This window comes from Pleurodeles waltl, chromosome 4_2 (genome assembly GCF_031143425.1).
Source record: "Pleurodeles waltl isolate 20211129_DDA chromosome 4_2, aPleWal1.hap1.20221129, whole genome shotgun sequence".
Lineage (NCBI taxonomy): Eukaryota > Metazoa > Chordata > Amphibia > Caudata > Salamandridae > Pleurodeles > Pleurodeles waltl.
In genome coordinates this window covers 396,226,662-396,253,618 of record NC_090443.1, presented here as the reverse complement: position 1 = coordinate 396,253,618, position 26,957 = coordinate 396,226,662, and positions in this window count along the sequence as shown.

Below are 26,957 nucleotides of genomic sequence, written 5' to 3'. Positions count from 1 at the left end.
AGTGGAGGTCTTGGCCTAGTTACACGGCCTCATGTAAAGCTACATTTCTTAAGCATTTAATAGAATGGTTGTCTTAGAGACTTAAACTGTGATTTTCCACTGTACTAACCAAATATGCTCGTAGCTAAAAGACTTTCTCCTTCGAACCGCTTGCTAGACGATGCTTTTCTTGCTAAATGTAACAATATTTGTGTAATGTGTGTGAAACTGATTTTCTCAGGAGAAGAACAATGGAGACACTGACTGGAGTATAAGCTGTAACAATATTGCTACCTGATGAGCCAGATGATGAGGACATTACAAGAGAAACCAATCAGCGACATGTGAACTGTGTACTAGTAGAAAGTATAGATTTGATGTTTTAGTTGTATTGGACAAAATATGAACATGCAATCCCTTGACCAATAGGGACTTGGCAAGTAGTTTTAGGAAATCTAACTTAACGGGACTGCACTGAGAGGAGAACGCCATTCTCCCCATTCTTCTGGAGGGTTTCTCTTTAGACTTTCGAACTGCTTAAAGACTTTGGCCCTCATTCTAACCGCGGCGGTAGCCGGCCGCCATGCGGTAACCGCCATATGGCCGCTCTGCGGTCAAAAGACCGCTGGGGCCATTTCAACTTTCCCGCTGGGCCGGCGGGTGCTAGCCAAGTTAGCGCCCGCCGGCCCAGCGGGAAAGGGGCCTGCAACACTGAAGCCGGCTCCGAATGGAGCCGGCGGTGTTGCAGGTGTGCGACGGGTGCAGTTGCACCCGTTGCGCTTTTCACTGTCTGCTAGGCAGACAGTGAAAAGCAGGCTGGGGCCCTGTTAGGGGCCCCCAGGGGCCCCAGGACACCCGTTCCCACCAGCCTGTTCCTGGCGGTGAAGACCGCCAGAAACAGGCTGGCAGGAAGGGGGTCAGAATCCCAATGGCGGCGCTGGGCAACCGGGGGAAATCCGGCGGGAAACCGCCGGACCCGGTTTTCTGACCGCGGCTTTACCGCCGCAGTCAGAATGGCCCAGGAAGCACCGCCAGCCTGTTGGCGGTGCTTCCGTCATCCGCGACCCTGGCGGTTTTTACCGCCAGGGTCGGAATGACCCCCTTTGCCCTTTCTGAACTTTGATGCTGAATCCTGAATCCTTGCTGACCAGACTGATGTCCTGAGGATGAAGACTGTCACTGCTTGCTGATCCATACTGAGGATGGGTAGTATGAATTAGAATGTCAACTATATTGTCTATTTGCTTTTCTTTCTAGGTCCCATCCACAATTTTGATAGAGCCACAGTTAGATGTTTTCTAAATTTGTGTTGACTAAATTGTTTTGCATGAAGCCCAACATGCTAATTCTAATCTGATGTTAGTTAAGGTTCTCACAAATGAAATTTGACATAGTGAATACAATCTGATGTCTTTTCTTTGCTGAAGCTAAATGTATGTGATATCGTTTGCGCAATTATTCTTGCTATTAATTTGCACTGTGATATTAGAATGTGTAGTAGCTCAAGCCTTGATTAGATTGCGTTTCTTTTGCAGATTCAGAGAGCTAGTGTTGTTTCTGTATGTTTATCATTTGATTTTGAGATTAACCTATGTGACATTCACATTGTTAATATAGGAAAATAAACATTCTAACTTTACATTAAGGTGTGGGTATTCATGACTGCAAGGTCATGGTGTGCCAATTACTGACTCTTAACCTCTTAGCTGCTGGGCCTCCTCCCCCCCCCCCCCCCCCCCAGTGCTGAGCCCTTTTTTGGCTATTTGGGGTGTTTCGCGCTTAGGCCTTCATAACTTTTTGTCCACATAAGCTATCCACGCCAAATTTGCATCCTTTTTTTCCACCATCCTAGGGATTCTAATGGTACCCAGAGTTTGTGGTTTCCCCTGGAGGAGACCAATAAGTTAGCCAAAATACAGTGAAAATTTCGTTTTTTCCCAAAAAATGGGAAAAAAGGGCTGCTGAAGAAGGCTTGTGGTTTTTTCCCTGGAAATGCCATCAACAAAGGGTTTCTGGTGCTGAAATCACCATCTTCCCACCTTTCAGGAACGGGCAGACTTGAATCAGAAAACCACTTTTTTCAACACAAATTTGGCATTTTACTGGGACATACCCCATTTTTACTATTTTTGGTGCTTTCAGCCTCCTTCCAGTTAGTGACAGGAATGGGTGTGAAACCAATGCTGGATCCCAGAAAGCTAAACATTTCTGAAAACTAGACAAAATTCTGAATTCAGCAAGGGGTCATTTGTGTAGATCCTACAAGGTTTTCCTACAGAAAATAACAGCTGAAATAAACAAATAGTGAAATTGAGCTGAAAACAACAGCCATTTTTCTTTATGTTTTACTCTGTAACTTTTTCCTGCGATGTCAGATTTTTTAAAGCAATATACCATTATATCTGCTGGACTATTCTGGTTGCGGGGATATAAAGGGCTTGTAGGTTGGTTTTCATTCTATACTGGGTTTACAGCAATTCATTTGCTGAAATATGAAGAGTGAAAAATAGGTATCAAGAAAACCTTTGCATTTCTAAAATGTGCTCAAGATAAGGTTTTGAGGAGCAGTGGTTATTTGCACATCTCTGAATTCCGGGGTGCCCATACTAGCATGTGAATTGCAGGGCTTTTCTCAAATAGATGTCTTTTTTACACACTCTCTTATATTTGGAAGGAAAAAATGTAGAGAAAGATAAGGGGCAATAACACTTGTTTTGCTATTCTATGTTCCCCCAAGTCTCTCGATAAAAATGATACCTCACTTGTGTGGGGAGGCCTAGCGCCCCCGACAGGAAATGCCCCAAAACACAACGTGGACACATCCCATTTTTTTGACAGAAAACAGAGCTGTTTTTTGCAAAGTGCTTACCTGTAGATTTTGGCCTCTAGCTCAGCCGGCACCTAGGGAAACCTACCAAACCTGTGCATTTTTAAAAACTAGAGACCTAGGGGAATCCAAGATGGTGTGACTTGTGGGGCTCTGACCAGGTTCTGTTACCCAGAATCCTTTGCAAACCTCAAAATGTGGCTAAAAAACACCTTTTCCTCACATTTCGGTGACAGAAAGTTATGGAATCTGAGAAGAGCCACAAATTTCCTTCCACCCAGCGTTCCCCCAAGTCTCCCGATATAAATGATACCTCACTTGTGTGGGTAGGCCTAGCGCCCGCGACAGGAAATGCCCCAAAACACAACATGGACACATCCCATTTTTTGACAGAAAACAGAGCTGTTTTTTGCAAAGTGCCTACCTGTAGATTTTGGCCTCTAGCTCAGCCGGCACCTAGGGAAACCTACCAAACCTGTGCATTTTTAAAAACTAGAGACCTAGGGGAATCCAAGATGGTGTGACTTGTGGGGCTCTGACCAGGTTCTGTTACCCAGAATCCTTTGCAAACCTCAAAATGTGGCTAAAAAACACCTTTTCCTCACATTTCGGTGACAGAAAGTTATGGAATCTGAGAAGAGCCACAAATTTCCTTCCACCCAGCGTTCCCCCAAGTCTCCCGATATAAATGATACCTCACTTGTGTGGGTAGGCCTAGCGCCCGCGACAGGAAATGCCCCAAAACACAACATGGACACATCCCATTTTTTGACAGAAAACAGAGCTGTTTTTTGCAAAGTGCCTACCTGTAGATTTTGGCCTCTAGCTCAGCCGGCACCTAGGGAAACCTACCAAACCTGTGCATTTTTGAAAACTAGAGACCTAGGGGAATCCAGGATGGGGTGACTTGTGGGGCTCTCACCCGGTTCTGTTACCCAGAATCCTTTGCAAACATCAAAATTTGGCCAAAAAAACACTTTTTCCTCTCATTTCGGTGACAGAAAGTTCTGGAGTCTGAGAGGAGCCACAAATTTCCTTCCACCCAGCATTCCCCCAAGTCTCCCGATAAAAATGGTACCTCACTTGTGTGGGTAGGCCTGGTGCCCACAGCAGGAATAGATCACACAACGGTCAATGTTGGTCCTTACATGAGGCAGCTGTTGACCCTGGGGTGATCCATTCCTGACGCAGGCACTAGGTGTAGGCACTCAAGTGGGGTAGTGTTTTTATCAGGACAGGTGAGGAATCACTGGGTGGTAGGAATTTTGTGGATCCCATCATATTCCTGTAGTTTGTGTGACAGAAATGCGATAAAAATAGAATTTTTATTCAACATTTCAGCTTTGCAGTGTATTCTGGGTAAGAAAACGTTGGGGAATCCACACAAGTCACACCTCTGTGGACTCCCCCGAATGTCTAGTTTCCAGAAATGTTTGGGTTTAGTGTGTTTCTCTATACAGCCGCCGAACCCAGGACCAAAAACACAGGTGCCTGCCTTACAAAACCAGTTTGTTTTGCGATAGATAATTTTGGTGTCTCCACAATACGATTTGGGCAGTGGAATTTGGGGCTGAACTAAATTGGGGAGCTCTCAAGAGAGCACTCTCTCTCTCTCTCTCTCTCTGCTTGCCGCCACATTCACCTGCTCTCTGGGTTGGGCTAACCCACTTTTACCCAGTTGCACAGACTGCTTGCGAAGGGACAGCAGGACTGTCCTCATCACTTCCCTCATAATGTACTGGAAGAGGAGTTATCGAATGGGACTCCTCCGACTGAAAAATCACTCCCAGAGTCTGCGCCATTGTCCTATCCCTCAGATGCTGTCTCAGTATCTGATGTCTCAGTCCCTGATCCTATGTCAGAGCTGTCCTCTATAACCCGAGTGCCGGCAGCAGTCATCCATCAAGATGCCATCTCTGCTATTGGCTAAACTGTTGCTCTAAAACACTAGCCTACGTAGACAGTCACAAAATCGATGGTGTGTGTAAGATACGTGCAACAGTAGAGGCCACCTTACCTGCGCTTCTTCCCTCAATCAGCACGTTCTCACAATACACTCAAAAAACACCTTGTCACATACCATTCGTCACAGTCTTTAGCACCTCCTGCGCCCAGTTCAACAATCATTATTGGTGCTCCCACTCCCTCCTCCTCGGATTCCCTCATTACCACCCAGCAAAAGTGCCCTTCATCTCTCCATAGCCGCCCGCACATACATTTCATTTGTATTATAGCGCAGGTAATGGCTGACTTTACTAATGTACTCAGCTATTGACATAAAATACAGATTTGCTCTTTGCAGTAGGCATATAAACCTTCTGCGCTTCTTTATGGCACTAAAACTGCCACTAGACAAAAGTCTGATCCTTTCGTAGCAGAAACATAATCACAATACTTACTTGACTTTTTTATTGCTGCCTAAAAGCTACAGGTGAAATGCGTCAGTTGAAGTATGTGCATTGCTTTGAAGACGCAAGCTGCAACTGCAAGACAACTGGTGGCAAATCTATATATAAATATATATATATATATGTATATATATATATATATATATATATATATATATATATATATATATATATATATAAGTATATATATCACTTTTATATGTGGGTCTGGTTTTCCTGGGGGCCGATCGCAGCCCCCAGGGAAGCCACACATATATTGACAAAAGTGATATATATATATATATATATATATATATATATATATATATCTACATAGATATATCTATAGATATATCTATATATATATATATACATATATATATATATATATATATATGTATATATATATATATATATATATATATAGATCTATCTATAGATATATCCATGTACATAGATATATCTACATATATAGATCTATATATATATATATATAGATCTATTTTTTTGTTGTTGTTGTATGGTTTCCTTGGGGGCCAAAATGGCCCCCAGGGAAACCCTATAACAACAACAAAAAAATTGCCCCCACAGGGGGTCGCCCTGCCCACGGGCGACCCCCTGTCCATTTATTTTATTTTATTTATTTTTAAAAAAACAAGTTGCCCCTGGGGGGGCGCGATCGCGCACCCCCCCCCCCCACCAGGGGGCACCTACCTTTTTAAAAAAAAATAAAAAAATGCCCCCGTGGGGGGCACCGGCCCGTTTTATGAGGGGGCCGACCCCGCCAAGTGAAATCCCTGGCATCTAGTGGTGTTTCCTAGCCCCCGATCGCAGCTGTGCTGCGATCGGGGGCCAGGAAACACTTTCAGAAGGCCTCGTAAGAAAGGGGAGACTCTCCCCTTTCTTACGAGGCCTTCCCGAACGTGCGGAAGGCCGTTTTCCCCATTGGAGCAGGAAGCGGCCGCAGGGCTGCTTCCTGCTCTGATGGGGAAATCAACTTTGTTACATCAGTGCGCCTCGCCGCGCGCTGACGTCACAAAGGGGCGGGTGGGGGGGCGGGGAGAGACACGGAAGAGCTTCCGTGTCTCCCTGGGGCAAAACAAATAAATAATAAATCCTCGGGTGCGACGCACTCGAGGATTTATTAACCCCCTCCCTGGTGTTGGCCACTGGTCGTGACCCGCACCAGGGAGGTAGTGTGGGCGTTGGCCAGTGGCCGACGCCCGCATTGAAGGGGTTAATGGTTACTAATGTTATTGATTATTGTTGAAATTGACAAATTGTTTATTGATCAGTGTTGGTATTGGGTCTTTATGGTGGGAACATCTCAAGCGTTGGTCAAAAAAGTTAATCGACCTTGAAAGTACACTTATTAAGGTCTGACGCGCTAACAGAGATGGTAGCAGACTGATTTTTCGTCCCCTTGGGAGCCCATCGTAGAGGCCGGTACATGATAGCAGATGTTCACAGAGATTATAGCAGCCTAATGGTTTGTCCCCTTGGGATCCCATTGTAAAGGTCCTGTATGTTGTATTAAGAAATAACAGGAGTTAACAGAGATAGTAGCAGACTGAAGATTTGGTTGGGTTTATTTTTCAATGATACAGATTGGAGAGAAAAAGTTAACTTAAGTCCTGAAATGACTTTCCTCGAATCTTGGAGAGGGATGTGGAATTCCTATAGCCCAACACCCAGGACATATTGTTTGGGGTCAATGGCCACAAGTTTTCATGTTTATTTTGTCCTTGGGACAAGTATCCCCAAACCCCTGCAGCACAAACCCTTTGGCTGCCAGTTTACAGAGAAGGGAACTGTCTGCAGTTGACATAATATGTGTGTTCATATGTTAATGCTGTTCAAACTTGTATTTTTGGTTTATTAATTAAAAGCCTTCATTATTAGGGTGAGTGCTGTAAATAGACGTTTTAAGGTCACACTGCTCTACTGACAGTGGTTCCAGTAAAAACAAGCATTTGCAATGCAACGGGTCTCGCGTTTGCTCATGTTAGAGCTGATCGCGTTGTAAACTCCTAACCCGACTTTTCATCTATCGGCAAAAGTGCTTTTATGTACATAACCCGAAAAAGTGAAATTAACTGTGTAAAGCGCTCGACTTCTGCAAAGCGAAATCGCGCTAGGAAAATAGAGAAAAAGTAGTCCACGATCCGACAGAAAACAGCGAGGCTCGCAGGTTTTCTGTACTTGGTCTCTGCACTCGAGAAGGGCTAACCACCGGAAAAGGCTTGACGTGTACATGCCTTCCACTAATGAAAGCAAGCAGATTTTACTAAGCAAGCCCACGAACCAATCAAACACACTGACGTGACGTCAACAGGGCTCCAAGCCCTTTTCTAAGAACTAAAGCGTCTTGCTGCCATACGCATGCGCGCGAGCGCATGCAACGCAGGCTTGACCCTAAAAAGGTGCTGTTTCTTTGAAGCGTAATTTAATCAAATTTGTTGATGTATGCCAGTATTTCCCAAAAATATTCCTAATGGGAAATCAGTGTAACCATTTTCAGCAAGACTATGGGAAGCAGGAAAATAAACAAGCACTGGCAAAGCCAACCAAGCCAAAAATTTTTTGTGAGTCTTTTGGTTGGTCAACGGGTGTCTTGTTTTGACATGGCTTTTGTAACACTTTATTGTTGTGGGAGCTGTCAGGCCCTCACCACTGTAACAAACACTGGCAAAAAGAAAAACTTTTTTGGTCTCAAAAAGCACGCATTTCGAACGGTAGTGTAACAAAGGCTCCGCAGCCTCCCCTCCAGGGTGCTGCCTCAGCACAACACCTGCTTTGAGTGAGACTGGAACCCACGGACAAGTAGATATTTTATTAAATTCCACACCCCTGCTTGGAGCCCACCAATGGTTGTTTGAGGACGTTCTCAGTGTTCTAGTGATAGTGTGAATGAAGTAGGTTTTGCGCTTGCACAGCTTATGCAAATCGCAGATGAACTGTGATGTTTGTGAGGGTTTAGGGAGTGTGTGTTGCTTTGTGCACAAAAAGTGTCCACATGGTTGTTGATGTACAGACCCTGCATGGTCTAAGACTCTGGAGTACATTGAAAAGTGTATGAGACACTTGGTTTTTGTTGTAATTTGTCTGGTTTAGTAGGTCGATCAGGCGTGGTCGACAAGTCAGAGAGTGAGTCTAAGTGAGTGAAAGAAATTTCGACTGACATCTGGCAAGTCCTATGTGAAGCAGGACAGACCCACTGATCAGTTGAGAGTAAAATTTGTGGGTCAAATTTTGCTTGCGAGTCAGGGAAGCTGAGAAAGAGAGAGTAGCTGTAAGAGCGGGGAATACCTTCAGTGAAAAATCTGTAAAGTTTCTAAAGCGATTGTGTTACCTTTTCCTGTAGTAAACCAGCAAATTCATTTTTTGGTTTTGATTAGTGCTCACAATATCTTGCATTAGTTTCGTGTGAATCTGAGAATAAGAGGGCAAGCCTCAAGACTTTGTCAGCCGCAGTACATGTGAGTGTGACGTCATTATAGCTACGCTGGGATAGGTTGGTTAGAGAGAAGGGTCGCACACAGATTGGCAGCCGTCCGTGAAGTGCAATTGGTTGAGAAAGTGGGTGAAGAGAATTCTGGGATTAAAAGTCACTTCCTGATTTGATTTTGAATAAATAAAGGTCGAAAAGATTACATTTTTCAAAGCTTTAAAGAGTGCTTTAAGGGGAGATATGTACATTAAAATGAGTATAGGGGAAATTACACCACCAGAAGGTACACCAGCTTACATTGTAGTGGAAGAAAAGTGTGTCGCGCCATGTCTTTGGCTAAAGCAATGATGCAAAGCAACAGAGAAAGATGGGAGTTTAGTGTTTCCTACAAATGGGACATTTAATTTGAGGAGTTTAGAGAATCTGAGGAGGGTGTTGTATGATCTAAAACCCCCCTCCGAGACCAGCAGAGTTTGAGGCATTAGCGATCTGGGATCCTGTAGCCAGACAGCAACAGAAATTCGATAGGAGAATGAGAAAGGCAGAAAAGACGCTTGGAGAACTGAAACGTTACAGGGGAGTAAGCTATTTCCAGCAATCACTCAAGACAATGACAAGGAAAGAAGGAAAGCTACTAGAAAGACAAACAGAAGCCCTTCCATGAGTAGGGAGGCTAGAAAATCTTCGACAATGAAGGAAGAGTCAGACGATGATGAGTTTCTTACACAGTTATTGAGAAATCGTTCACCACCATATGCAGCTCACGAGAGCGGTCCAAGCACCAGTGCTGATTCTTCAGCTCCGGCACAGATTAATGGGACAGTGAGTCCAGTGCAGGTTAATACGAGCCTGACACAGAGTCAGATGCAGAGTAGTGTTAACGCACCAAGTACTCAAGTAGTACAGTCAGGTGCCACAACCCAAGGTCCAGAGAATTTACCCTAATGTGCCCATTGTGGAAACTGCCACAAACCTAATGGAGCCTATGGAACAGGTTTATCCGAGACCAACGTTGGATCAAACAGAGCCAACTCCACTCTTAATGCCCCAAGTGCAGCCACAGGTAATGCTGAAATACACTCCAGTGACAGGGACACAGTCAGAGATGTCCCCAATGATGAATCAGAACATGGGAGTTACCCTCCCACAGAATTTAAGTAGCAGTCCAACCCCAGATGCTATATCTTTAGCTATTACTGTTGGTCCGGCCATACCCTTGTATGCACAAAAGAAACCCAGTGAAAGTGAACAAGTTGTTATGACACAGAATGCCATGGGGGGATTTACTGGGAACACCAGAGTAGTCTCAGGCTAATAACATTTTATTGCAAGGCTTAACAGTCCAGCAATTGACTGAATGACTAGACAAGCTAAATACCCTGCAGAGTGCTCCTAAGGGAGAGGAGTGCTTGAATTACGCTAGACTAAGGCCCTCATTATGAACACAGCAGCCCAAACCGCGCCACCGGCAGAGGCAGTAAAAACCGCCAACAGAGGAGCAGTCCGGACCGCCAAATAAAGAACAAACTGAAACACAGGTATCCTAGAAACCACCCACCCACCGCCAGTAGAGGAGTGCTGACGACGACGGCAGAGTCCGCCCACAGGCCGACGGAAAGGCCCAACCCACCCATCAAATAATGAACCCCTAGACCGCCGTCAATTCCGGGGCAGGAACCACTGCTACGTAAAGCCAGGCGGAAACAAACCTAATATAAGGAAACACTCACCGGAGGCCCACACAACGCGCCGAAGCAGACATGGATAGAGAGCTGCGGATCAGGCCAGCCCTGCTCCTTGCCATATATCTCCAAAACCGAGACTGCCGACGAAGACGACGACGGTAAGTACCGCAACCTACTAAACAAGGGAAGAAAGGGCACAGTTACATACCCACCCAATCCACCCACCCTGCAACGCTCCCACAACCCTTCACAGCAGCACAAGCCATACACCCCCACACCAAGAGGTACTCACCCTACACAAGGCAAATCCAACCTGACCATAGTACATACAAATGCCCCACACCCACAAACAATGAAACGAGAGACCAGGGTACAAGAGTGTGCTGCCAAAACACAGGACACACACAAATATTTATTTCGGCTCACAGAGCTAACTATTCACAACAAGGCCAATGGCCAGTCCATAGTGCCAGACGTGTTTGGGCAACAATGGCTCCAACATGACTCCCAAAAGTGCACGGTACTCCGCCTAATGGGGCAACAATGGGGCATCCAGGCACCTCAGGGAACAGGGGAATGGGTGGTGGGTGTAGGGATTTACGACAGGGGTTGGGCTTGGACTTGCGCTCGGAAGGTGGAGGGTGCTTGGGTTTGGCTTTGGAAGCTTGGGGTGTGTGCTTCGACCGGTTGGAGCAGATGGAATTGGCTCAGCACGGGCTTCTTCCTCTCTGGGGAAGGGGAACGGGACTGTGAAGGGCGGACAGGGGCGGGCTGTGAAGTGGAAGGAGTAGAAAGGGCAAGGAGGTGCGCACGCTTAGGGACAAGATGGGTTGGGCCAGTGGGTTGGAAGAGGTCAGCACGGGAGAGGAAAAGTTTCTTGGGTGCAATTGGGTTGGGCCTGGAGGCGGGCATGGGAGTGGAGGTAGAGGGTGTGGTTGTAAGTGGTGTAGGTGTGCGTGTCGTGGGTGCAGGTGACTCGGCAGTATGCTGAGGTGTGGTGGAGGTGTGATGGCTGGGTGTCCTGTTTTTGGAGGGGGGGTGGACACAGTGGGAGAAGACAGGCTGCCAGTGCGGTTGTATGTTGTGTGGGTGTCTGCAAGTCTGGGGAGTGTGCTGTATGTGTCAACTACAGTAGTTGTGGTGAGTGCAGGTGCGGGTGCATGTCTGGATGTCTGCTATTGTGGTGAGTGCAGGAATAGGCTTAGCAACAGTTACTGAAGGTGCAGTGTTTGTGGTGTGCATGTAGAGGGGACAGACAGGGAGGCAGAAGAGGTGGGCACACTAGGGGAAGTGGATGTTGCTGTGTGTGCATGTGTATGTTGGCTGTGTGAATGGTTGTGTTGGGAGGTGTGGTGCTTGAGTTTAGAAGTGTGCTTCTTTTGTGTTGAGGTGCTTGACTGGGTGTCAGATTGTGTGCTTTGGACGGGTGAAGGGAGTGGGGTGCTGGAAGGGGTAGAGGTTGGAGGGGAGACAGAATGACAAGGGAAACTGGCTGCCGTCCAAGAGGAGGCCAGAGCCTGAAAAGATCTCTGTAGGCCAGACACAGCACTGTGAATGCCATCCAGATAGCCATTTGTCTGCTGCATCTCTGATGCTAGCCCCTGGATGTCATTGACGATGGTTGTCTGCCCTACAGAGATGGTTCTCAGGAGGTCAATAGCCTCCTCTGTGAGGGCAGCAGGGCTGACTGGGCAGGGGAGGATGTGCCTGTGGCAAAGGAGACGACCACCCTTCTGGGTGAGCAGGCATGGGTAACTCAGTGGGGAGCCAAAGGGAGGGCGGTGATGGCATGGTGGGTGGCGGAAGATATTACTGTAGGGGTGTGCCCACTATTGTCTGCCACCGCAAGGAACTCCCCATTGGAAGAGGTTTCGGAGTCACTACCTCCAGTGGTAGTTGCCTCCCCCATGGTACTCCCCTTGCCCTCCAACCCACTGGTCCCCTTGGTGTCGGATGGCTCTGCCTCCGAGGATCCGTGGGCCGCTGCATCCCCACTTGCCGGTCCCTGCAACTAAGCAGCATATACCCTAATACACACATAGACATCCATCAAGGGTTAAGATTGTGACATGAGTACTCACGCCCTTGTGACTGCTGTGCAGCCTTCAAGCGCCCATCCAGGTCTGGGTATGCCACCGCCAGGATGCATAGCATGAGGGGGGTCAGTGCCCGACGGGCATCCCTTCCACGTTGGGAGGACTTCCCCAGCTGGGCCTCGCAGATTTTTCACGCCTAGAGCTGCAAGTCCTCCCACCTCTTCCTGCAGTGGGTGCTCCACTGGTTGTAGATCCCCAGGGTCCGCACCTCCTTGCCGATGGCATACCAAAGTGCCCTCTTCAGGTGGGCTCTGACCTAAAAGGGAGACACAGAAATGTAACACAGAGGTCAGGCACTTGGAAAATATGTACAGCTGGCTATACGTCCAGTATGGGACGGACAGCACTGACAGACCTACAAGACATACACATGCAGCATGGCATGAACCATGGCCCATGCAGGCTCAGAGGTGCACTCATATGTACTTACAACACCATCCATTACACCCAAACAGTGCCCCCAAACCCCCACTTTACCTGTACCTCTGGCCGTCCGTAGAGCTTGGCGTACAGGGGCATGACCCCGTCCACTAGCCTCTCCAATTCCTCCTAGGTGAAGGCCGAGGCCCTTTCCCCTGCAACAGGAGCCACTTCCATGACCAGAGGCAGGACACAGCAGTACACTCAGTGGAGTACCTGCTCGCACAAGATCAGGGAGTCAAGTGAAGTTGGGGTGACGAATTCGCGTACATACCGCAGCGGTGTGCACCGTCACCGCCGGCGGCGAACATGATACGCCAGGATTCCCCATTGGCATTCATGTTAACCAATGACGGTGCGAACGGAGGTAAACACCGCCTTACGCTGTTACATCAACCGCTAGCAGTATGAGGTCACTTCCACAACTACAGTTCTGGATTACAGGGGGGAGACATTTTGGCCAAAACTACGCATTAATAAAAATGATATTTGCACAATGCAGGCCCTATTGTTCACCTAACACACCTATGCATGTGACCATTAATAATACCACACATATCAAACCCTGTTCACTCATTAAGGTGTAGATGAAATTCTGTCAAGAACATTTTACTTTTGAGTCCCTACAATCAAGTAAGCAGTGCACAATGAATGACAATGTGTGCCTATGTCTGTGTGTTCCTCACACGTGTTTCAAATCCCTCCTAGGTACCTACCCTTGTGGCGAGGAAGGGCCCCATCGGTGTACAGACCACTGGTTGATTTGCGGACCATGGTGGACCATCACATCATAATCAATTACAGACTCACCCGTGCAACTATTCTCGAACTTTGTGCATTACTGGATCCAGCACTGAGACCGGCAAATCGTAATCAGCATGCCATCCCTACTGAAGTGCAGGTGCTCTCTGCACTCCATTTCCTGGCCACAGGCTCATTTCAAGTGACAGTGGGCATGGGTGCAGGATTTTCACAGCCAATTTTCAGCATGATACTGACAAGATTTCTAAATGCATTTGTACGACGCCTGCAGTCCTATGTGAGGTTTCCCCAAAGTACTGACCTCCCTGCCCTCAAATCTGACTTCTATGCATTTGCAAACATACCCCATGTGATCGGTGCCATCGATGGCACCCACATACCTATAATACCCCCAAGAGTCAGTGAACAGGTGTACAGAAACAGAAATAACTTTTACTCCATGAACATCCAATTGGTATGTACTGCATGGAGGGGGGCTTGTTTTTGGCAGGGGTTCCATTCCCATATCTTGGTCGGAGAGTCCGTTTGGGCACCTGTGGTTGACCTAGAGGGGATGACATGGTTGTACCTTGTGTTTCCTCTGAGGGTAGTTCGAGGAATTTTGCTGCTGTTGCTGTCATTGTCCAGTCTGTCTCCTGTGCTGTAGTGGGGGCCTCCTGTCCTGTGTGGGTCTCAGACTGGGTTTGTACCAGCTGCAGCAGTGCTCCTGCTATGCTGGCCATTGTGGCATTGTGCTGTTTCCACTTCTCCATTGCCTCTTGGTAGTGTTCCTGCTGCATCCTCTGACTCTGCTCCAGGGTGGATACTATCAGTGCCAATCTGTCATGGGTATGCTGGTATGCCCCCAGGACCTCCGAGATCACGTCCTGGGCAGCAGCATCCATCCTGTGGCCTCCCCACTGGGCCACTGAGGCTCTACCACTGGGCCTAGCCCCCTGTGCCTGTGTCCCCTGCACAGGTCTGGCTGTACCACTTGTACTGGGGTCATCTTCTTCCTGCCTGTTGGTAGGGGGTGACTGTGGCCTCTGTACCTGTGTTCCACCAGTCTGTGGCCTGGATACACAAGTGTGGGACGGTTGCCTGGGCTGATGTTGTTGGCTGGGTGGTAGGGGTGTCAGTGGTATCCTGGGTGGGGCTGCTGGATGGTGACAGTCCAGGACTGTGTGAGGGGCCAGTCTGCTCATCAGTGTCCAGGGATCTATCCCCAGTGTCCTGTGAGGTGCCAGTCTCCCTGGAGGGCACTGCCACTCCTTGTCTTGTCTGTCAGGGTAGCATGGGTGGTGGTGCCTGCTGGGGGAAATGGACATGTCTGTAACAAATGCATGATCCGATGGGGTGCACAGGGCTGGGCTGTTTTGTGCAGGTGTAACTTTTTGGGGTCATGCAGGGTGGCTTTGTGAGGTTTGTACTGCATTTTGTTTCAGATGTGAAGTAGCATTGTGGGTGGTGTAGTGCCATTCTGAATCCTTGCTGGGATAGGTGGCTGTGCACAGGGGGAGGGATGTGGGCCTGTTAGTGGGTTTGTGGGCATGCAGGGGGAGTGGATTCAGTGGCTGTGGGATGGGTGGGGTAGTGGTCCTGGTGGGTGTTGGTGGAGAGGGGTGGTGCATGCATTCCAGGTGTGATGTATATGGGGTAATTGTAGACGACTTACCTGAGTCCATTCCTCCAGTGAGTCTAGTGAGTCCCTCAAGGTGCAGGATGGCCAGTACCTTTTCCTCCCAGTCGGTGTATTCGGGTGGTGTTGGTGGTGGTCCTCCTCCAGTCTTCTGGACTGCAATGTGGTGCCTTGATGCCATGCCCCTGACCTTCCCCCGCAGGTCATTCCATCTCTTGTGGATGTCGTCCCTGGTGCGTGGATGGTGTCCCACTGCATTGACCCTGTTGACAATGGTCTGCCATAGCTCCATCTTCCTGGTGATGGGTGTGTGCTGCACCAGGGCCCCGAATATTTGTGGCTCCACCTTCAGGATCTCATCCACCATGGTCCTTAGCTCCCTTTCTGTGAAGCTTGGATGTTTGGGGGGTGACATGGTGAGTGTGGTGAATGGTGTTGGGGTGGAATCGCGGTGAGGGTGCTCTTCTGTGGGTCGGTGTGAGTGTCGTGTATAGTGGTGTTCGGTGTCTGCTTCTGCTGCTCTCTGTCTTCTGTGGCCTGGTTTTGTTGCAAAGGATTGTGGGGTGTGTATGTGAGTGTTTTATGGAGTTGTGGATGTGTCAGTTGTGTGGGTTTTTAGCTTATCCAATGTGTGCACTTCTTGCTGTTGAATCCACTTGCCACCCGTGGCGGTCGGCACCGGCAATGGTCATTCGACTTCCACTGACCGCTAAGGTGATATGTGCATCATTATTTGGAGGGCGGGATGTGGGTGTGCTCGGCAGTGGCGGGGTGGAGGGTCCAGAATTTCCACCAACAGGGTCCTGGCCGTGACTGGTGATTGTTGGCGGGTTTGGGATTTTGGTTCATTATATGGAGGGTTTCTATTCACCGCCAACGGCGGTCTTCTGTTCTCCGCTGCCACGGCGGACGGCGGTGTTTACCGCTGTGTTCACAATGACCACCTAAGTATGGAAGCAGGTGAACACATTGAGGGAACTATGGGAGTGAACAGGTTAGAATCCTACACAGAAGCAGAATTGAGGTATCTGTTCCTGAAAATGACAAGGTGTAGGAAGTTGGCTCTGTATATACTATCTCAAAGTGAGAGATAGTGTGCACAGAGTCCCAGGGTTCCCCTTAGAGGTAAGATAGTGGCAAAATTAGATAATTCTAATGCTCTATTTTGTGGTAGTGTGGTCGAGCAGTAGGATTATCAGTGGGTAGTGTTAAGCATTTGTTGTACACACAGGCAATAAATGAGGAACACACACTCAAAGACTTAACTCCAGGCCAATAGTTTTTATATAGAAAAATATATTTTCTTAATTTATTTTAGAACCACAAGTTTCAAGATTTGAAGTAAATACATAAAATGTGAGGTACTCCACACAGGTAAGTTAGGAACTTTGAATTACGTGGACACAGTGCAAAAATGAACAGTTCCTAGGAGAGGTAAGTAATGGTTAGTTTTTCAGGTAAGTAAGGCAGTTACAAGTTCAAGTTCCTGGGCATAGGCAGCCCATCATTGGGGGTTCAAGGCAACCCCAAAGTTACCACACCAGCAACCCAGGGCCGGTCAGGTGCAGATGTCAAAGGAGGGCCCAAAACACATAGGCGTCTATGGAGAATAGGGTGCTCCGGTTCCAGTCTGCCAACAGGTAAGTACTTGCCTCTTCAGAGGGCAGACCAGGGGGGTTTTGTAGAGCACTGGGGGAGACACAAGTAGGCACACAAAACACACCCTCAGAGGCAGAAGGGGGCGGCCAGGTGCAGTGTGCAAAGCAGGTGGCGGGTTTTGAATAGAAATCAATAGAGGAACCCGGGGTCACTCTAGCGGTGGAGGCAGGGCACAGGGGGGCTTCTTGGGCCAGCCACCGACTGGGCTAGGCAGAGGGTCACCTGAGGGTCACTCCTGCACTGGATTTCAGTTCCTTCTGGTCCTGGGGGCTGCGGATGCAGTGCTTGGTCCAGGCGTCGGTTCCTTGTTAAAGGCAGTCGCGGTCAGGGGGAGCCCCTGGATTCTCTCTGCATGCGTCGCTGTGGGAGTCCAGGGGGATCGTCTCGGGCTACTCACAAGGTCGCAGTCTCACAGTAGTGTTGGTTCTCTGGAGCTCGAGCTGGGGGCGTCGGGTGCAGAGTGTGAAGTCTCAAGCTCCCGGCGGGAAGAGTGAGTTTTTTAAAAGTTGCAAGAAAATTGCAAAGTTGTTGCTGTTTTTGAATAGTGCTGCTGTTCACAGGAGTTTCTTGGTCCTTCGGGTTCAGGGCAGTCCTCGGAGGCTTCAGAGGTCGCTGGTCCCTGTCGGATGCGTCGCTGTGCAGGTTCTTTGAGTCTGGAGACAGGCCGGTAGGGCTGAGGCCAAAGCAGTTGTCGTCTCCGTCGTCTCTGCAGGGCTTTCAGGTCAGCAGTACTTCTTCTTTGTGTAGGTTGCAGGAATCTGATTTCCTGGGTTCTGGGGTGCCCCTAAATACTGAATGTTTAGGTCAGGAGGGCAGTAGCCAATGGCTACTATCCTGGAGGGTGGCTACACCCTCTTTGTGCCTCCTCTCTGAGAGGAGGGGGGCACATCCCTAATCCTACTGGGGGAATTCTCCAATCTCAAGATGGAGGATTTGTAAAGGAAGGGGTCACCTCAGCTCAAGACACCCTAGGGGCTGTCCTGACTGGTGGGTGACTCCTCCTTGTTTTTCTCATTATCTCCTCCAGCTTTGCCGCCAAAGGTGGGGGCAGTGGCCGGAGGGGTGGGCATCTCCACTAGCTGGAATGCCCGGGGGTGCTGTAACAAAAGGCATGAGCCTTTGAGGCTCACCGCCAGGTGTTACAGTTCCTGCAGAAGGAGGTGAGAAGCACCTCCACCCAGTACAGGCTCTGTTCCTGGCAACAAAGTGACAAAGGCGCTCTCCCCATGTGGCCAGAAACTCGTCTGGTTGTGGCAGGCTGGCAGAAACTGGTCAGCCTAGCACTAGGAGTCAGACTGGTATTCAGGGGGCTTCTCTAAGATGCCCTGTGGGTGCATTTTACAATAAATTCCACACTGGCATAAGTGTACATTTATTGTGCGGAGAAGTTTGATACCAAATTTCACAGATTTCAGTGTAGCCATTATGGAACTGTGGAGTTCGTGTTTGACAAACTCCCAGACCATATACTCTTTATGGCTACACTGCACTTACAATGTCTAAGGTTTCGCTTAGACACTGTAGGGGCATAGTGCTCATACACATATGCCCTCACCTGTGGTATAGTGCACTCTGCCTTAGGGCTGTATAGCCTTCTAGAGGGGTGACTTACCTATGCCACAGGCAGTGTGGGGTGGGCATGGCACTCTGAGGGGAGTGCTATGTCGACTTAGTCATTTTCTCCCCACCAGCACACAGAAGCTGTGAGGCAGTGTGCATGTGCTGAGTGAGGGGTCCCCGAGGTGGCAAAAGACATGCTACAGCCCTTAGAGACCTTCCCTGTTATCAGGGCCCTTGGTACCAGGGGTACCATTTACAAGGGACTTATCTGGGTGCCAGGGCTGTGACAATTGTGGGACCAAAGGTACAGTTTAGGGAAGGAACACTGGTGCTGGGGCCTGGTTAGTAGGGTCCCAGCACACTTTCAATCATAACTGGCATCAACAAAAGGCAAAAAGTCAGGGGGTAACCATGCCAAGGAGGCATTTCCTTACACAAGGGAAGTGAGCAATGTGCATCAGAAACTAGCAGACCTGGCAGTTGAGCGGCAGCACCAGCATCGGAGGGAGTCCCTGTCCCTGTTAGCCCCAGGCGGGGCGGAGCCAAGCACCAGAGCGCCTAATAGCGCAGCAGAGATCCCCTGTGCCGGTTGAGTGGCAGCACCAGCATCGAAGGGGCTCCCTGCCCCAGTTAGCCCCAGGCAGGGATGGAGCCAGGCACCAGAGCGCTTAATAGCACTGCAGAGATCCCGCTGTGTGGGACGTGTGCGGGCTGCGCCCGGGTGAAGCCAAGGGCGGGCCCGTCTGTGCCTGTCTGTGCCCGTCAGTGATCGGAAGAGGCCAGGCGGGGCCACACCTCTTGGTCTTAAAGTAGAGTCCTTGCTCATATATGTGGTGTATACAATAGTAACCAAAGGATGGGAAAGCGTAAAGCACAAGAGAGTCCTGTGACGACAGCCACTTCATCTAAAATCCCTAAATCCTACAAAACCTCGAAGAGATTTTCTAACTGTGCCGCCAACGAAATTGATACCTTAATTGAAGAGGTTGAGTCTATGTTGAAAGGGAAGGAGAGTAGAGCCACTAAGAAGACTATTGGTGCCTCGCTCTCATCCTTTTTCCAGCCTAGAACGCCCAAAAGGGACAATCCAGCCAGTTGCGTAGACCTGTTACACCAGTGGGGTCTGATGATGCAGTTGATCCAGAGTCTGAAAGACAAAGTCATACGCAAACAGTAGATGTGGCTGTCGCAAATGGAACCACTATAGCGCATGATTTATGTTGTTCTAATCACTTTGCCTTATTAGAAGACTTTTACCAGAATACAGAGGTAGGCTGTTCTGATCCCAACGTGGAAATACCTAGTAGACAGGTTATAGGTGGGAACTTTCAGATAGAAGTGGTCAACTTAATTATGGATCTATGGAGGTAAAGGACCTAAAACGAATATTGACAGAGGCTCTTACCTTACTTCGTCCAGAAGTAAAGAAGAGGACCGGGGAGATCTCCCCCCGAAAAAGTCTTAAATCCACCCTGCCTACTGCCACAGAGTGGAGGAACAAACCGGGCGTGAGCCTTGACAAGATACCGACTAGGCTAGCACCATGACCAGGAACCAGTAAAAATGCCCCCAGGGTGTCTAGCCATAGCAGTCAATTTTCACAGCCCAGTTCCACTATGGGTGAGCCATGGAACAATTCTGCAAGGCAATCCATAGATACTAATCACAAAAGCGACCATTCAATATATATGTGTAAGGTCCCAAAATTATCTACAAATATCCAGGAAGACAGCCTGTCGCTAAAAAACAAAGCTACCCACTGGATAAGACACGTTCGAAAATGTGGCTCTATTATTTACTCGGATATAATTTCCGCTAGGGGACATAAAGGCAAGCCAGGCCATTGGGATACCATTGTGCTAGTACTAGCCAGCCCTGACCTGGTGAAAGGTCTGATATCTCTGGAGGCCCGTAACCCACTACGTAATGGATCAAACATTGTTCTTAAAACCAAGTGGCCCGATTAGGGTACCCCAACTAATGATCTAGCTATCTCTCCCGAGAGTGGCGTCCCCACTACGGGCTGTGTTGAGCCAGTTTCTTCTTCAACAGCCCCTTCTGACGTTATCACTTGGAGGGAGCGCAAGACTATGGACAAGAAGCTGAGATCAACAAAGAAAATGCAAAGTTCTGATCTTTCAGATATTGATTGACTAAAAGGAACAGTAGCCCCCTTGAATACTAACTCATTGGGTGGCATTTCACATAGGGATCTGATAGGGCACCCCCAGGAGATTATCATGGGGGGTGACATTCAGGAAGAGAGTCCAAGGGTAGTAGAAGATGCTGTAAGCTTGTCCTTAGCACGTTGTTCCAAGGTTGCCAACAATATCCACTTAACATCTAGGCCCTTTTACCCGTCACTAATTTCATGGAACATAGCGGGTTTAAGGAATAAGACGGATGATCCAGACTGGGGCTCTCTTATTGATTCCTGTAGTATTTGTCTTTTTCACGAAACATGGGCTACTTCGAATGTGCATAGACAGGGGTATATCTCATTTTGCAAGGAGGCTACTCCCTCACCAGCGGGGTGGGAAGGAGGGGGGTCTTATCACATGGGTAAAGATTTCTCAGGCAGGACAAGTGAAAGAAATGTATGTGGACTCAGCTGACATATTGGCAGTTTCGATCAAGCCAAAACTGGGTCCCTTGCTTTTGTGTGTCAATCTCTACAATAGATCAGGTTCCCCTAGCAAAAATTCAGATATTATCTCCTTGCTAGATACCCTTGTGGCAGAATTATTTCCCTCACATTTTGTTATTATAGCTGCCAACTTTAATGCTTTTTTAGAGCCTAATTCACTCCTTGCTGAGTTCACTCAGGAAGATGATGCAATATGGGGAATGCCATCTTTCTCCATCCTGAGGAAACAGCCTAAGTATAGTTCAAGGGTGTTGCAGGTCATAGACTTAATGCTGTCGCATGGCCTTCGGCCAGGAAATGGTCATTTTTCCTCAGATACTCCAGCATGCCCCACCTTTTCCAGAGGGTCTTATAATAGCCTGATTGATTATTTGCTCATTGATGTTAGAATCTGGCAGGAAATTAGGGATCTTAAAGTGGGTGACCAATGTTACAGTGATCATTTTCTCCTTATGCTAGAGTGGAAGAGGTGGTTCTCTGCTCCTTGGGCTAACCAACAAGAACAGGAGGTTATGCACCCTCAGGAGGTGGCAAGTAATCAGCGTTCACTAAGATGGGAAGCTTTTATGAATACAAGCTCACTAGTTGCCCAAATGTATAACTTGGTGTCTGTTTATACAGTTGCCCTTGCATCTAATCCTTACTCTCCAGACCAGATTTTGGTAAATCAGGCTGAGCTTTTTGCTTCCCTGAAGGCCCTTTTTACTAGGGAGAATATGGGAGGTGGGAAGACTAGAATGCACAAACAAAATTCATGGTTTAATAACGCTTACAGGAGGGCCAAGTGTGGCCTCTTGGAAGCGCTCAGACAACAGGATAAACCAGCTATTACGTTGGCAAGGCGCGACTATGCTGTGGTAATCAAGTCTACTAAGGCACAGTGGCCAGAGGATATATGGCAAGACTTGCTGATAGCAGCCAAGGGTCCAAATGTGAAGCGGTTCTGGTTTTCTGAAATGAATGCAACTTGAGCTTTAGGCCTGACGGCCATATCCCGCCAAAAACCTGGACTTCATATTTTACTAAAATTTAAATCCTCTAGTAGATACAGAGAGTGCTCATATGTATAAGACTGATTGGGCAGGTGCTATCAGTCCGTTCACTAGTAAAGAAACAGAGACAGTGATTATGGCCCAAAAACTAGGGAAGGCTCCCTGGCTACATGGGATACCTACTGACCTGTAGAAGTCTGATTTGAAACTATGGGGCCCTTACATTAACCAAGTCTCAAATGCTATTTTGGAGAGTAACATCCTTCCCCGTTCTTGGAAGGGTGCAATAATTGTCCCTATTCATAAGAAAGGGGATAAATCAATGCCAGGTAATTATAGACCGATTAGTCTTTTGGACAATTTCCAGATTTTTTTCCTTCCAGGTTTTGGGTAGGCTTAGAGCCTGAATAGATAAGAATGGGCTCCTAAGCCATTTTCAGGCTAGTTTTAGGCAGGTGATGGCCATGGTGGAACAGGTCTTCCGCTTTCTCACAATTAAGTGGAAAACGGTGGACCTGGACAGCGGTAGGTTGTTTGTTGCCTTTGTAGAGCTTAGATCCACCTTTAATATGGTCCCCCGTTTCAAGGTATGAGAGATCTTGGCTAAAATCTGTGCCCCTGTTAAACTTGATTAGAGAACTGTACTCAGAGAGTTTTGCTAGAATAATGTGGGGGAAGGATGGAGAACTATCTGACAAGTTCCACATACAGGGTTGTGTCTTGGTTCCCACTCTTTTTATACTTCTTATAAATGCTTGCATTCCGTATGTACTTGATAGCCTAAAAGATGCATCTAAATTAGGTGGGATTAAGACACCGTGACTACTGTTTGCTGATGACACTCTGCTTTTATCTCAATCTGCCTCTGGTTTGTTTTGTCTGCATGACTCAGAGCATCATCCCGTTTAGTTATTTTATGACATAGGTCCATAAACACTTACGAATAATCAAGCCATATGTACACGCTGACAGTCCACCTAGCATGTGATTATATGCCCTGGGCCTTGGCTGTGTGGAATTTTTTATTTCGAGGATTTTATTCTATTTTTATATTTAATATTATGGATTGTGGTTTCATGTGTGTTTATGGAGTGCTTTCATGGCATTTGTTGCTGAAATCAAGCTTGAAATTGAATTGAGGTATCTTTGCCCAAAATTTACAAGGGAAGTGAGCACTGTGCATCAGAAACTAGCAGACCTGGCAGGAAAGTACAGCATCGAAATAGAGAAAACAAAGCAATTGAAAAGGAGTTACAGATTAGATTTTGAGACTAAAGATTTTGAACACATAAGATCTTCCGGAATGAAAGCACACCTCAGAAAATTGCCTCAAAGTGCCCAGCTTTGGGGAGCATTAGATAAATGGGAGGGCAGATGGGTAAAGAAACAAGATAGCAGAAAAGGAGATCCTGTGGAGCTCACTACAATTGTGCAGCAGGACAGGGACCCAATAGAAATTTTACCAATGAAAGAGATTCCGGGAGGGAATTTTGTTCATGTCCCATGGAGCACAAGTGACATTCTGTCATTTACAAACGATTATCCCAAATCGAGAGAGAAGCCAGTGGAATGGTACCAGCAGGCAGACAGGTTTGTGAAACTTGCAAAGTGCCTTTGCGAAGACTTGAACACTCTGTTAGAGATAGTCGTTCCAGCTGATTTGTGGATGGAGTGTAAAAGGAGTATAGATTGGCCAACAAGTGAGTCAGAAAGAGACAAAATTACAGGTGCTCCATCTCCTGAGGTAATGAAATATTATTACAAAATGATCAAATTCCCTTCGCCCACAAACACTGATTGGCAGAGAATTGATAGGACAGCTAAGGAAGCCAAAGAGTCGATACATGCATACTATGAAAAATTGTTACAGGCGTTCAAGCATTACAGTGGTACTGAAACCATTGAGCCAAAAGACATGATTCATTTTGTGTTCAGATTTGTGGAAAGATTGAGACATGCAATTAGCCAGATGATTAAGAGTCATTTGATTTGCTGGCAATCAAAGCCAATTGATGAAGTGTTGCAGTATGCAAAATACTGTAGTGATGAGATGGAATTGAAGCAGAGAAAGCTGAAAGAGAGGGCGATCGTGATGCAGATTAAAGCCGCACAAACTGGGATGCAGGGAAATTTTCTACAACAGCTACCGCAGCAGCAGCAGGGAAACATGGTATTCTCGAATCGGATGAGAGGTAGAGGTTGTGGAGGTAATGTGAACCGTGGTCCAGATATGAATACTGTATTGGTTCAGAATGATGTACAGGGAATGTTGCCTTATCATGTTTGCGGAGCCGTCGGACATTGGAAGTGGGAGTATCCGATGATGGTGCAGGAAGGTGTTGTTCAGCAAAGTAATGACATCAATTCGTTTCAGAACATGAGAGGACCGAGAATGAGAGGTCATAACCCGAATAACCCGAATTTCTAGAATAATGTGAATCAAATGCAAGATTTTCAACCCATGCCGCAGGTGCAAATGGCATGTGTACAAATGACACAGATGCAGCCAATGCAACAGCAGGTTCCCATGGTACCTAGACAGCAAATTCAAATACAACAAGCCCCAATGGTACAGCAGCAGGTGATGCTGCCTCAACAGGTCACAGGTCAAAGGCTTAACCAAAGTGATAACACAGTATACCAATTCCCGCTACACAGTGAGATTGGAATAAACGATGATTGGATGAGCGAGAGTTCAGAAGAAGAGGAATGTATGCTTGCAGCTTCCTTAGAAGTAGATCAGAAAGGTCCCTATGTGAAGGTAAGAGTCTTGGGTCACAGAGTTTCATTCTTGGTTGACACAGGAGCTATACGCTCAACAGTGAGAAGTGCAGAAGTTCTAGATTTGCCCCTCTCAGGAGAAACAGTCAAGGTTGTAGGATTAGCGAATACGTTTTTGAGCAACCCGACTACAAATCCAGTTCAGGTTAAGACTGGCAACTTTCAGGGAATGCACAAATTCGTAGTCTGCAATTCAAGTCCAGTATCCCTACTGCGAAGAGACTTGCTGTGTAAAACAAGGTGCTTGATTACCTGTTCAAATGATAGAATCGTGATTCAGATAAATAGCAATGATGAAGAGGACCAAGCCTGAGAGACAGAGTGTGAGAAAGTAGATGAGGAATACCCCCTGATTAATTTCTTCCCAATGTTCACAGTGAAGGAGCTTCACCCTGACATACAGGGAACGGTTAAGGAAAAAGTGTGAGACCTGACAGGGAAAGAGATAGGTTTGATAAAGGGAGTTGAGCCAGTTAAAGTTTTCGTGAAGCCAAATGCAGTTTTTCCTCAGATTCCCCAGTACCACATGCCACAGGATGTTCTTATAAAGGCCACCCAAATAATTGCAGAATTTGTGAAGCAAGGAGTTTTTAAAGAAGTGTTGAGCAAACCATGTAATTCACCAATAATGGGATTGAAAAAGCCCTGTGGAAAAGTACGAATTGTCTAGGATTTGAGAAAAATAAATTATATTGCCATCAAATGTTGCCTCGTTATACCCAATCCAGATATGATAATGTTCCAGATTCCATGAGATGATAAGTGGTTCACTGTTATTGACCTGTCACAAGCTTTATTTTCTGTACCTCTTCATGAGGACAGCCAATTTCTCTTTTGTTTCAAATTTTTGGACCGAGTTTATTGTTGTTATCGAATTCCTCAGGGGTTTTCAAAGTCACCTTCCATATTCAATCAGATCTTGAAAAAGAACTTGGAGTCGTTGGAATTGCATTTCCAATCGACCTTGGTACAGTACATTGATGACTTGATGATTGCTTCCAAAACAAAAGACAAGTGGAAGTAAGACACAATTGCCCAGTTTAACCATTTAGGAAAGAATGGTCATTAAGCGTTGCCACTTAAACTGCAATATTGTCAGAAAGAAGTGAAATACTTGGGTCATCAGATTGAGAAAGGCTTAAGGAAAATATCCAGAGAAAGGGTTACAACCATATTGCAAATGAATCCACCAACTACACAGAGATGTCCGGATGTTCCTGGGAATGGTAGGCTACTGCGGCCAATGGATTCCCAATTTTTCTGTCATTTCGAGGCCACTGCAGAAGTTGACCTATAAAGAAGTCATTGATCCCATAGTGTTAGATCAGGCTGGTATGAAAGCGTTCACTGAATTGATTGATGGGACATCCTTTAACAGTTATGGTCCCTCACTCAGTTGAAGTTCTCCTTACCCGTACTACGACTCAATATTTAACCGGTGCAAGATTGACCAGATATGAGACGAGTATTTTAGGATCACCAAATGTTTCATTGAAAAGATGTACAGTGCTGAACCCGGCAACGTTATTTCCAAATGAAAATGTTGAAATTGAGAAGCTAGAAGACATTGAGCATGATTGTCTTGAAGTAACTGACTTGTGCACAAAACCAAGACCTGACATTAGAGATACTCGATTGGAAGTAAATGACAAATTATCTTTGTTGATGGTTCTTGTCTCAGAGACACTACAGGGACACTGAGAGCAGGATATGCCGTATGCACAATTTCTGGTATCCTGGAAGCGTCCTGGCTTCAAGGAGTGTATTCTGCGCAAGTAGCGGAACTGGCAGCCCCTACTAGAACGTGCCGTGTTTCGGCTGTCTGAAAGTTACAATCTATACGGATAGCCAATATGGATTTGGAATAGTCCGTGATTTTGGCCAGTTGTGGTCACAGATAGGTTTCATGACCCCTTCTGGTTCGCCACTGATAAATGATATGAGAATTAAAGAATTGTTGCATGTTATCCAAATGCATGAAAAAGTTGCTGTGGTGAAATGCAGTGCACATCTGAAGTCACAGGACTTCGTGTCAATGGGTAATGGATATGAGGATCAAGTCGCAGGTTTTGCGCATTGAATTGTATATCATT